The sequence below is a fragment of the Thermobia domestica genome, chromosome 13 (assembly GCF_964235325.1).
Source record: "Thermobia domestica chromosome 13, izTheDome1.hap1.1, whole genome shotgun sequence".
Classification (NCBI taxonomy): Eukaryota; Metazoa; Arthropoda; class Insecta; order Zygentoma; family Lepismatidae; genus Thermobia; species Thermobia domestica.
In genome coordinates, this window is record NC_137466.1 from 143,093,611 (window position 1) to 143,095,658 (window position 2,048).

Below are 2,048 nucleotides of genomic sequence, written 5' to 3' on the forward strand. Positions count from 1 at the left end.
CTGCTGAAAGACGTCGGGGCAAACAACGGCTAATCGGTAAGATTCAAGATGAGGAGGGTCGTTTATGGTTGGCAACCAATGTTGCTCCTTGTTTTACCCGTTATTATACCCGTCTCTATAGCCGACATCCTTCTTCTCCGTGCCCTGATGATTTGTTTTCTGAGTTGACTCCCTTAGAACCTGCAGCTCAAGATGTTTTGAATGCCCCTTTTACTGAAAATGAAATCAAGCATGTTATAATGACCACGCCAAAACATATATCTAGTGGTGTGGATGGATTTCCTTATGAATTTTATCAAACTTTTGCTGATATTTTTATTCCTTTTTTTACCGAACTTTTTAATGATTTTCGTGTCAACTTACGTTTAGGGACCTCTCTTACGCATAGTATTATCGTTTTACTTCCGAAGCAGTCTCAGTCCCCTTGTGTCACTCAGTACCGGCCTATAAGTCTTACTTGCTGTGATTATAAACTTTTAACCAAGGTTCTTGCCTTTCGTTTACGTAATTTCCTCCCAAATATTTTACATTTTGCCAAATTTGGTCATGATGTCCAACACCTCCTATATTTGGCACTAGCAAATATTCGTGACACCATCGCTTTTTTTGAGCGTTATCCCACTCGCGCCACAGCAATATTAAGTACTGACTTTTCCCAGGCCTTTGATAAAATTGATCATGACTATCTTTTTCGTGTTTTGGAAGCATTACATTTGGGCACCAGTTATTTTAATATGCTCCGTGCTCTTTATCGAGATCGTACGGCACAATTGAAACTTAATGGAGCGCTTACTTCTTCATTTCGGCTTGAACGTGGTCTAATCCAAGGGTGTCCTTTATCCACCCTTTTGTATAGCATTGCAGTTATGCCTTTTATTAGTAAAATTTATCGTGAAATTGATGGCATTTGTCTTAATAAGGCGGTTCTCAAACTACAAACGTACGTTGATGATTTTAGCTTTTTTTTTATTCTCAAAGTGACCTTGATACGATTCAATATAATTTGCACTTATTTAGTTAAGCCTCAGGTGCGACCCTCTATGTTGAGAAAACCAAATTGTTATGCCTTTCCGACCAAGCACATACGTCTTTTGTTTCCCCCTTCACATCTGTTTCTTGTCATAAAATTCTTGGTATTACCTGGTATCCATCCGTTAAACATACCATCTCGGTAAATTATAATCTTGTTGTTTCTAAGTTGGTTACTTTATTCTATCAACATAAAACAAGAAATCTTACCCTTTTTGAACGTGCCACTTTTATTCAGGTTTATGCTCTTAGTCTTTTATATTTTATTATGCAACTTTTCCTGCCCTCGGTTGCTATTCTTAACAAAGTAAACAAACATATGTTATATTTTCTTTGGTATCAACATACTCTTCGGGTAAATCGCCAGGTAGTTTGCAGTCGACCTTCTGTTGGAGGCCTTGGTATCAAGGACATTGCTTTACAGGCCAGATGTCTTTTTCTTCATAGAACCTGTAAACTGCTTTGTGTTTTTAGCAATTCCTTTTCGTCACAATACATCATGCGCTGCCTGAGTCACGTGACGCTTACTGCTCCTGTCTCCGTTCATGGATGGTCACAGACCTATCCTTATTTAAAAACGGTAGTTCTCGATATTGCATATGGCCTTATCGCACGGGCTCGGCTTGAAGATATGACCGTTTCACAATTATATCAATATTATGCTACGCCCTCTTGCGTCCCGCTTATAGTACGTAAATTTCCTAATAATAACTGGCCTCAAATTTGGCGTAACATTGGTTCCCCAGTTTTATCTTCCCCCTTACGTTCGCTTTGGTATTTATTGGTGCATAACTTATTTTTAACAAATGCACGAGCTTATACCCTGGGCATCTCTCCTGCTTCCCTCTGTCATATTTGTGGACAAACTGATACCCTCTCATATCGTCTTCATACCTGTACTAGGATATACCCTCTTTGGCAAAAATATACTCAGATTCTTGCCAGAATCCTTCGCACTAGTACCGACTATATAACTTGTGACAATATGATTTTGCGCCCCGATTTTGTTTTCTTCCCTC